This window comes from Gallus gallus, chromosome 2, assembly GCF_016699485.2.
Source record: "Gallus gallus isolate bGalGal1 chromosome 2, bGalGal1.mat.broiler.GRCg7b, whole genome shotgun sequence".
Lineage (NCBI taxonomy): Eukaryota > Metazoa > Chordata > Aves > Galliformes > Phasianidae > Gallus > Gallus gallus.
This window is the reverse complement of record NC_052533.1, coordinates 11,580,129-11,591,349: the sequence shown is the minus strand read 5'-3', so window position 1 is coordinate 11,591,349 and position 11,221 is coordinate 11,580,129. Positions and strand designations below refer to the sequence as shown.

The following is an 11,221-nucleotide window of genomic DNA, read 5'->3' as shown; positions in this document are numbered from 1 at the left end:
AAATTTATGTAATATTGTCCCAGAGGTTTGATATTCAGTTTTATTGCCCATACTTAAAACAACTTATTGTGTACTGAATTTCTGATTAGAAGACTTTACTGTAGATAATTTTCAGTGACACAACTTATTTCTTTATATAACTAATAAAGAAAAGAGTGAAAGAGATCTGGGATATAGGAATACAACAAAACATTATATTTCATGGATTACAGAAGTACTGTTGTTGTGAAAGTTATATCAATGATTTATTTTTAACAACTTGTCCCCTCTTTCCTCAAATAGTTGAGCTGTTAATTTAATGCAGGCTGTAAGGCATGGAAATTTTTTCAGTTCCTTTGCTCTTGACATCCACATATCTATAGTGGTTATTGACCGGATTTTTTTTGTTTGTTTGTTTGTTTTTTAATTTATTTTGTTTTTGTAGCTGTGGCAATTAAATTATCAAAAACTTTAGAAAGTTTTCTGTTTAATTTTAGTAAAACAGAAAAAATTCTCTAAGTACATTATGAAAAGTATTTGACAAACTATCAATGAAATAACCTGGTTATTAGTTTTATATAATCAGATTTTGAATTTTTTTTTTACCAAAGTTGTTTCTTTCCATAATCATAATTTCTTGTACAATAGCAACAGAGATGAATGTAACAAACATTGGCTAAATCTTCAGTAAAATTAAATTTAAAAAGCACTTTGATATTAATGACCAAAAAGTTTCATATTTGCTGAAAGCAATTTTGCCACATGAAAAACATGGCAGTGACATCATCAGACCTCAGTAGGGAAAGTGTAGAAGTTCTCAGAATACTGAGGAATGGAAGTCTCTGAACTCTGCCAGAGGTTCCTCAATGGGAATTTAAACATTAAGTATTTGTCCAGTGAGTAATCCCAATCACAGCTACATTCCGTCATGTGGCTGAAGTCTGAGCCAGTACAACTCTGAGTATCAGTTTGTCTCCTACCACTTTTTACTGCATTAGATATTTGCATAGTCTCTACAGGAAGCTGAAAGCACACCTGCAATCTGTAGCACCATAAACCATGCATAACTATTATCTTGTATAATGGGTAATCAATGTTTATCAGTGGCCTTAGTTGGGCATGATAAGTAGAAATATGAGTACCTTCAGTATCTAAACCGTAAAAGGGCCCTGAATGATATTTCCATATTTTACTGCTCACATTGCTGAACAGTTTTGAAACTTAGAAGAAAAAGTCATTGCCGTTTGTATTCTGAGCATAACTGCAAGGAAATATAAATAAGAATTTTTGCAACAATATTTTCTCTGGAGACATAGAGCCACGTGGTAGGCATGGCTTAACCCAGGTCTCTCAATCTGTGGCCACAGTAGCCACAAACAAGCTGATGAGGGGCAGTGAACCAGCTAAGAGAAGCTGCTGCTGCTAAGGTAGAAACTAGAATTTTGTTCTATATTTATCTTATTTCCAACATGTTGCTTTCAGTCTTGAAACCAAGAGCTCAACATTATATTTTGGTCGATATAGCCTTGTTTTTGTGTAAAGCTTGGAGCTGAGGGTCAGGGTGAATCAGAGTGGACCTCTGTACTTGGTCTTCTCAGAAATAGAGAATGAAAGCAAAGAACCAAGATGACTGCAAGAACTCATGTACCTTCTGGATCGATGCAAACTGTGAAACAGAACAACCATATGCCATAACACAGATATAGTTTGGAATATAGTTTTTTCAGTACAAGTTGAAGATTCTCAGGTCTTGGTGAGTTCATCATGCAAATAATGAATAACCATTCCATAAAAGGTCCAAGTCAAGTAAGCTATGGCAACAATATGCTCAAAAAATTAGGGTTTCCTAGTCTATCAGTTCCTCTTTTTCTGTTTTTTTCTTTTTTTCCTTGTTCTCATCAAATGGTAATAAATTACTAATGGAGTGCAGCTTCCATAAGTGATGCAGTCACATAAATGTCATAATTTTGACAGAGATAAATCAAATATACTCTAAAATTCTTGTTCTGTCATACAGGAAGACCATGTCACTTTCCTTTCCAAATGCTTCTCCCTGTATTGTCTCATTCATCAGTTCTCATTGTCAACATCAAGCATTAGAGTGACTGCATTCCATTTCTTCACTTCTACTTTTGTGATCCTTCAGTCCTCAGAGTCCTCTTCAAATTCCATCAAAATCAGTAAAAGAAAACCCTTTTCATTTTAGCAGGAAGTCATCAGGTCCTGGCAAAGCAATCGTCCCTTTGATCTCTGCCTCACTCTTGTTTGCGTACTTCATCTCAACCATTTTCCTTAATCCAAAAAATCATTCTCTAATCCAGGTTAATTCATTTTTCACTCTTCCATAAAGCACTCAGCTAATCCTAATAATACTGAATACAAATCTATGTTATGAGACAGACAAGCCACCCTTTTTGCCCTCCTCTGCCATGAATGTGGAATGGTGTCAAATCAAATCATGTGCATTGCCAGATGTTATAGGAGAGTCTCATCCTCAGAGGTACTTGGAGTGAAAATAACTGTGGAGATGACTTGACACTAGCTGCTCATACCTGGCCGGAAGACTGAAGAAAATTAAGTTTTGTTTTGTTTTGTTTTTATTATTATTAAATATATGCTAATTCACTAGGCAAAAAATACAATTGTAAATTTTAATCAAATTCAGAAAATACTTTTGTCTGAGAAGAGTGGTTATACCAGCCCTAGAACTAGTTCACCATGTTTTCTTCAACAGGTTCCAGCTGTCAGCCAGCTCAAATAAGAGTCAACAACAAATGCAACTCTTCATCTGCCATTCTTCAAAATTTAACTGTTTTCTGTCATTTTCTATGGCAAGATTTTCAAGCTTTATTTCAAGAGGTTATACTGCTTGGCTATTTTTAAGGTGAAATAGGCTTCCTTAAGAAAAGCAAAGTTTTGGATTATGCTGAATGATATACTTCACTGCTCTTTGGTCCCTGAGAAAGGTCATTTATGGTTCTTAGACAAACAAGTATTAGGTCTTTACTACTTCTCTGAAAGGGTGGTCAGACACTGGAATGGGCTGCCCAGAGAGGTGGTGGAGTCACCGATCTTGGTGGTGTTCAAAGAGTGTTTGGATGTTGTGTTGAGGGACATGGTTTAGCGAGAACCATTGGTGAAGGGCGAATGGTTGGACTGGATGATCCTGTGGGTCTTTTCCAACCTCAGTGATGCTATGATTCTATACCATGGAGGAATAAGCACACAGAGAGAGAGTTAGGAGAGCTTTACACACCTTTCATCCGGTTAGGGTCGATATTCCCTTTACTCACCTGTGCCAGATTTGGCCCAGTACCTCACACAATAGCTCTTCCCTTTTCTTCAGTCTAGATGCTGAGGACTTCCTTAACCCTTCTGCATTTGATAAATCTAAGTCTTGATTTTCATCTTCTTAAATGCAGGAGATTCTCACTGAGAAAGGAAAAGAAAGTTACAAACTGGATGAAGTCCAGAGGAAATCTTAGGGAAAACAAGCTTTTCTAGAAAGTTTTAAGCTAGCTTTCAAACAATTTTTGTAGTTGATATCTGCCAAACAGACTGGCCCCATGCATCCTCCTCCTGGCACAGCATGATCTGAGGCAGGCTGAATAAGGGAATTCTCCCTGTGCCTCTCACTGCCTGAAACACCTGCAATCAATTACTGTTGCCATTCTGCTGTGACAAGTCCAAATGCTGAGATGATAATGGCATGGTTTGTGTGTAATTGTCCATCAGACCACAGTATAGCAGCAGTTCTAATGAATTGAAATTAATTTCCCTTTTTAAAATTCTACCTATAGTAGGAAAGAGTATGTTTTTCTTTAACCACATAGAGTAGATTAATAAATTCAGTGTTTATTTCAGTATGTTTTAGAAAAGAGAAGATATGCTTTCATTGTATAAACAAAAAATACCTCAGATAAAATTCAGAGAACTGCAATAGCATTTGGATTAGACATAGTAAGACTGTTCTCAAATCTCATAAATTAAAAATGGTTTGCCTTGGACTATACTTATAGGGGAGATTTGTAGTGAAAAAAGACAGTGCCTAAATACCATGTACGGAAAGAAGTGGTGTGAGTGACTCAGTCTATGGCATGTTTCTTTCTGAGCTAGTACTGTTTCAGAGCCCCAGAACATAATATAATTATTATGAGTTATTATCACACTGCTGGTGAGAAAACCACTGAATGATACACAGCCTTGGCTCTTCTAGTGGCTTACACTGATTTCACCGAGGCCCTCCCAATTTACTCCACCTGGGCAAATGAGACAGCTCATAGAGGGTGTGTGTAAAGGAGCAGCTGACTTGGTTGGATGATGATATTTATAGTCCAAAGTAGCGGAGTAGTCTGTTGTGTAAAATGTAAAAGCCTACAGCAATTCATTCCAAATAGTGTGTGCTGGGGGTAAAAAGAAAAAGCATTTAGCAGCAGTGGTTGTGCTTCACTGAGGCTGTAACCATTCTTGTTTGAATAGTCTTGAAAGTTTCTTTGAGTTACATCTGAATCTGCTCAACAACACATAAATGTGAAATCGTTAGGAAAAAAAAGGCTAGGTAAGAGCAAAGAAATCTTTGTTAAGGTGGGCAAGGTATATTGTACCAACATCTTGGTAATACATTCATTTATTGTTATTTTTTTGAGGTATTTTAATTTTAATCATTGTATTTTCATACGATAAATTCTTGCAATATATATACTGAAATGTTTATTATTGTTCTTTTGAAAGCAATTTGATTAGTTCTTCTACAAGCTTCACTGTTCCACTGAGAGTGTGGTCAAACACTGGAACAAGCAGTCATGGTCCTAAACCTGTTGGCATTCCAGAAATGCTTGGATGATGCTCTTAGATATATGGTTTAACCGATTAATTTCCCTGCATAGTGTCAGGAGTTGGATTCAATGATCCTCAATGAGTCTATTCTAGCTCAGAATATTCAAAGTTCTCTGAAGTTTCTAAGCAGCTTACAATCTTATAAATTGATTTGTCTGGAAGTTGATGAGGACTGCAAAGGAAATGTGTGGATTATGCCCACTTTTCTGCCAGAAGGTATTCTGTGGTGCCTTTTTTTAGCTAGAGCAATGCCCAAGTAGACGTTCTCAGTCTGCTGTAATGGAAGGATTTTTTAAAGTAATGATCCACAGAGAACTTAAGTACTACCATAGTGTTTTTCTGTTGGTAACCAAGTGAATATTAAGTTAAACTACAATGTTCTCTTATTGTTTATATTTTCCATTACATTGTTTTTGTTTGTTTTGCATGGAAGAATGGAAAAACATCTACTTAAAAAAATACACATTTTACTACCAGTTCTACTTGGACCAGAAACTGAGCAATACTGACAGAATGTTTCACAGCATATATTAACTCTTAGCCACAGCCTCTAGCCACTTTGATTATTGTTTATTATTTCTCTCATAGTGGCATTTACAGACTTTAGCACAAGGCTCTATTCCAGTGTATAAAATATGGGGGTTTCTAGATAGATCAACTTCAACTTGAGCAGTCAAGAGAAATAAACTTGCTTAATTTTCTGAAACAAAATTTTGGAAGAATAATAGCACAATAATAGAAACAGAGTGAGATTAAATTGCTTGCTGAAAGTCACTGAAAGCAAATCTGTCTTCCAGAATCAAGAATATTCAAAACAGACAGAGCTGGATAGACCCATTGCCAGGCTAGTTTCAGAACTGGGAGCTGGTATTTCCACCAGTGCTGCATTACAGCTACTACGCCTTGCTGAGAAGCTCATTATCTTCAGACCAATATGACTGTATTGCTTTTGAGTCTCAAGCTAATATATCTCTCCAGTACTGCACTATTCATTGTGGACTTTCAGCCTTGGTCTGGCATTAACCCAAGGATTTTTTCATTACACAACATTTTCTGCAATATAGACAAGCCCACAGGAAGCCTGCAAAAGAGCTATAAAGACAAATATAGGGTTTTTGAGTTTTAGTCCACAGTCTTAACCACAAAACTATTCATCTTTTGATGATGTATTTGATCCATTTTAAATGTTCAGGCTCTTAGTTTAGAGGATAACATATATATACCAGATGAAATAATAATTCCTTAGCACAATTTCTCTATATTATAACTTAGAGAAAGGAATAAGGAGACAAAATCCCTCTTGACGTTGCTCAATTCTTGCAAACAGGTTTGTAAATGGAGAAATAATTTTCTTTCAATCAAAATGAAAAATATAAAGTACGTTTTATAAGTACGAGCAAGCAGAGTACAGAAATTTAGCAGAGGAGAATATGTTCTCAACAATTTTGGTATAATAATGGACTTCTGTCCATAAATGTCTAGAAAACTTAAAGAATAAATTTAAAAGCCAGCATAGTACTATAAATGTAGAATGAAAACTTGAGGAAGTAGTAATGAAATTTCTGGCAAGAATTCACTTGTACTTTGCTCAGTACTACTTACCACATCATAAAAAACTGGTTTCTTTAAATTGTAGTGAGAAGGAAGGAGAGTTGATCTTAGTAATAAAAGTTATGAGCTGTGAATACAAGAACAGAAAACCCCTCATTCTGGAACAGTTACTGAAAAGGCAAATTACAGACACAAATACTAAGCAAAAGATATGAGCTCGCCAAAAAAAAAAAAAAAAAAAAAAAAAAAAAAGCTTGTTGTTTAAAATTTAAAATAAATGTAAATCTATAGGGAAGAAGACATAATTTTTGGTTAAATATATGTATGTCACTCTAAAAGTAATTAAATATTGAGAGGTGCCTGAAGACTGGAGGATTGCCAACATCACTCTGGTCTTCAAAAAGGGCAGGAAGCTGGATCTGGGAAACTACAGGTCAGGCAGCCTCACCTCAATCCCTGGAAAGGTGATGGAACAGCTTGTTCTGAATGCCATCTCTAGGCAATTGGAAGAGAAGAAGGTTATCAGGAGTAGCCAGCATGGGTTCACGAGGGGAAGGTCATGCTCAACCATCCTGGTAGCCTTCTATGATGTCATCACCAGCTAGGTGGATTAGAGGAGAGCAGTGGATGCAGTCTACCTTAATTTCAGCAAGGCATTTGACACCATCTCCCACAACATCCTTATAACAAATCTGAGTAAGTGTGGAATAGATGAGTAGACGGTGAGGTGAGTTGAGAACTGGCTGACTGGCAGAGCTCAGAGGGTTGTGGTCTTTGGCACAGAGTTCAGTTGGAGGCCTTTATTTAGCAGTTCCTCAGCGGTCAGTGCTGGGTCTAGTCTTATTCAACATCTCAATCAATGACCTTGGTGAGGGGATGGTGTCCACTCTCAGTAAGTACACTGATGATAAAAAGCTGGGATGAGTGGCTGACTCAATAGGAGGCTGTGCTGCAACTCAGAGGAACCTGGGCAGACTGGAGAGTTGAGCAGAGAGAGGAACCAGATGTGGTTTAACAAGAACAAGTGTAGAGTGATGCACCTAGGGAGGAATAACCGCATGCACCAGTACAGGTTGGGGGATGACCTGCTGGAGAGGCGCTCTGCAGAGAGGGACCCGGGGGTCCTGGTGGACAAGATGTTAGCCGTGAGCCAGCAGTGTGCCCTGGTGACCAAGAAGGCCAGTGGCATCCTGGGGTGCATTAAAAGGAACGTGGACGGCAGGTCAAGGGAGGTGATCCTCCCCCTCTACTCTGCTCTGGTGAGGCCTCACCTGGAGTATTGTGTCCAGTTCTGGGCTCCCTGATACAAAAAAGACAGGGCTCTCCTGGAAAGAATACAGCAGATAGCCACAAAGATGATAAAGGGCCTCTTTATGAGGAAAGGCTGAGTGACTTGGGTCTGTTCAGACTTGAGAAAAGAAGACTCAGAGGGGATCTGATCAATGTCTATAAATATCTAAGGTGCAGGAGGCAAATGGACCAGGCCAGACTCTTTTCAGTGGTGCGTGGCAGTAGGACCAGGGGAAATGGACACAAACTGAAGCATAGGAAATTCCGCACAAATGTGCGTAAGGGTGACAGAGCACTGGAACAGGCTGCCCAGGGAGGTTGTGGAGTCTCCTTCTCTGGATTCGTTCAAGACCTGCCTGGACGCCTACCTATGCAACCTGGTCTAGGGAGCCTGCTTTGGCGGGGAGGTTGGACTTGATGATCTCTAGAGGTTCCTTCAAGCCCCTACAATTCTGTGATTCTGTGATTCTGCGATTCCGCAATGGCTCCTATTTATTTCCATGGAAATAACAACAGATACAAAGAGCACAATAACACTATTTGATAGAGAAAATTCCCAGCTACAAAACACCATTTTTCAGTACAGTCACCACCATTAATTATGCATCTTCACCACTGATGAAAAAAAAGCCTGCATGCCTGCTCATAAATATTTGTATGGCTGTCCAAAATATGCCTTGTATTTGTCATGGTTTTATGATTTTTGGTTATCGGTATTCCACATCATAACATCATGTAATGCATGGGGAGTTTAAGAGTTAATGCTCCAGTTCTGAGCACCTGTCCGGAAGAGAAGAACTACATTCCCCAGAAGACTGTTTGCTGTGCTGTTATCATTCCTGCCCAGGGGGAACAAATATAAGGCCTCAGTAAGTCACCTGACGTCCCTCTTTTTGATCACCAGGCTCTCTCGCTCCTGCTCATCCCAACTGCACGCCATTAGTGTAATGCCTTCAGTCTTTTTACACACTCTTCCTCTCATTATATTTGATTTACTAGCGTCAACTCTAATTATACTGTATTATAGTTTGTTATCTTGCATTCCTATACCATATTTAGTACATTAGTTTGTTTCTCCTCAGATCGTTGCTGCTGTTTTTAATTATTTTGAGGTCCTCTGTTTCCCCTTTCCAGAGGCATGGATTCATGAATCCCTCCACCCCGCTAGTCACAGAACAGGGCCAAAACAGCCCCTAAACCATTGACAGCATTTCATGTCACTGTCACGACTGCTGAAATGCACCTCCCAGTGTCTCACTGTGCTTACATCCATTCTTTGGTTTCCATCAGTATTCAGCAAGCATCAGTGAATGTCAATGGGTACATTTTTTTTTACACAGGTTGGAAATCAATTCCACACCTTTGCTTCGTATGCATTTCTATGTGAGATGCCATTTTGTCCATCTGTCCCTCTGCTGCTTAATATCACTGAGCAACAAAACTTAACAGAATACTGGAGGGAAGCTGCAGCCTCTACAGCTATATCACCAATGTCTGCCTCTGACATCGTGGACCAAAATAATAAAATAGGAGGTATTACTTTTGGAGCAATCCCTGTAAGTATCCTTTATACCCATATGTATGAATCAGAATCTGTACATACAAGCAGGAAAAACTGAGGAATTGACCCATTTTTACTTATTTTTTCCTTACCTTATTTACACTACTGTCTGTTTAAGCGGGGCAATTTTTATCAAAGAAAACACCTACAGATTTTAGCAAGTTGGTGGGTCACTAATGTTTCTACCTTGTTAACAGGAGCTTGAATATAACTTCAAATGATGCAGAAATTCCAAGTGGCTGAATGTTGGATAACAAGTAGGAAAATCACTATGAAATATAAAGTCTTATTGCTCACTGTGAATTCAGAAAAACACTGTGATTGTGTAACAGCATCTCTTGAGAAAGAAACAGGAACAAAACTGAAGTCATTTTCTTTTCTTTTTCTTCAATAAAGGTTATGTGGGAGAGACACTGGTGAGTTTTTCAGTCTATGACATACATGTAGGAGACCAAATATTGCTCTCAGTGATATTTATATTATTATAGTATTTGCGCCCATTTTCACTCTTACGCTTTCACTCTTTCCACTTTCTACCCACTTTTTTCTTTCCTTTCTTCTTTCCAATTCTGGTGACAACTGTCTCTCAGTATCTCTGAGTTTTACAGATAGTAGCGTTGGCCACTCACTTTAGTATAAGAAGAACATATTTTACAGCGCAGCCAAGCTAAATCCTGGTTGGGAACTAACTCCTGCATGTATTATGAATGCCTTAGCAATATGTCAAGGATCACACAGAAAAACTAAGCAGGGAATTGAACCTCAGCCTTTTAACCTTCTGACGTCATGTCCTAGCTAGGTGAGTACTGGAGTTGCGGTATGTGTACTGCATTAATTCTCAACTTGACATATGGCCTTAGACTTATGATTTGCTAAGCTTCATACTAGAGACTAGAGATTTTCCATGATGATGTGGAAAATTTAGCACTCTCACAATATTCCATCCTTTATTTCATGTTCACCACAAACCCAAGATCTGTCTGTTAAGTAGGGCATGTGCCATGGAAATGACTGTAATCACACGAAAAGTAGTATCAGGAGTAAAAGCTAAAAAAATGTCACAATAAACTAATTACTAAAAATACTATGAAACTAAAAATAAAACAAAGGAATTATATCATTGTGCTAAAGTGCACTGACAGCAATGCCAAAACATGAGAATCATATAGTGCATAAAAATACAAGAGTGGGAATTATTTTTTTCTCTATTTGTTTTGAAAATAGAATTATTGAAGCTATTGTAGCAGAAAGATTGTGAGAGCCTTCCTGTGTTATAATTAATCCTAATCAAAAATGCTTTTATTTCCCACTTGATGGATTTTATTGCAAAAAGTGCTAGATTTCCAAATAATGTTACAATCATCAGCAGAAAGCAAATTGCTAAGCAGATGAAAACTGTCATATAGAAGCTAAAGCCCCGTCCCCCTGACAACGTAAATTGGCTTAGCTTCATGCAAGGTTTTCAAGCTGCATTTCATACTCTCTTGCCTCTTCTTTGCTCCCAAATTCTATAGCTATCACAATAATAATAATAATAATAACAGTAACAATAATAATAATAATAGATTCCTGCTTTCACCGTTAAACACTTAAATGCTTAAATGAAATCTAAACTGTAGTTGTTGCAAACCTTCCCAGAGGTTATTACAGTAAACAAAATATAATAAAATCTTTATCTTTCCTGTTTCTCTTCTGCTTGGATTTTACACTGATATTAGCTATCAGAAATGGATACTACTCTTGCTGTCTCCAATCTTTACATCAGTATTTTTAGTATGATAATGCTTGGAAGAGAGGGAAGAAAATGCATTTTTTTAATTTTTTCATGGATTTCACTAAAGCTTCATTCCTATGTGTAGATATGTATATACAACCGTGGAAGTCTGTGACAGATGCTGGAAGCACATAGAAGAACCATGGGATCTGTCTCTTGATTTAATCATCAGGTTACTTTCCGCTGCATCCTAAAAATCTAACTTAGCCTGTCCCCTGAATGAGGAGCAC

General features: G+C 37.8%; 1 long non-coding RNA gene across 1 annotated transcript; it reads left to right on the top strand.

Moving 5' to 3' along the window:
- Positions 1-6,678: 6,678 nt before the first annotated feature.
- LOC121109878 lies at positions 6,679-9,630 on the top strand. Its single transcript, XR_005856479.1, has 3 exons — positions 6,679-7,062; positions 8,997-9,212; positions 9,415-9,630. It is a non-coding gene; the product is annotated as an uncharacterized LOC121109878 (long non-coding RNA).
- Positions 9,631-11,221: the final 1,591 nt, after the last annotated feature.